Genomic DNA, 345 nt, shown 5'->3' on the forward strand with positions numbered 1-345 from the left:
ATCATGAGTCATATGACAAGTTTTCTCTCTCTCTCTGGCTTAAAGAAACTTGAATGCTTTGCAGCACAGCCAATACTTGAAAGGTGTAAGTGACCCCAGCTCCTTATGCAAAATAGCCTGGAGCATAGTGATTAGAGCACTAGAGTGCAAGATAGGAGTTTAAATTTGTTCAGTCTGAGAAAGGGATTGAACTGGAATCTCCCCTGTCTAGATGTGCACTCCAACTATAGGACTAGCGTATAAAGCAGCTACTCTTCTTTCTGCAGCCATAGTTTAAAAATAGGACCCTCTCTTCCAGGGAGAGCTCCAGACTGCAACTGCCAACTTGACAGAGGTGACCCTGCT

Source organism: Alligator mississippiensis, chromosome 7 (genome assembly GCF_030867095.1).
Source record: "Alligator mississippiensis isolate rAllMis1 chromosome 7, rAllMis1, whole genome shotgun sequence".
In the NCBI taxonomy this organism is placed as follows: Eukaryota; Metazoa; Chordata; order Crocodylia; family Alligatoridae; genus Alligator; species Alligator mississippiensis.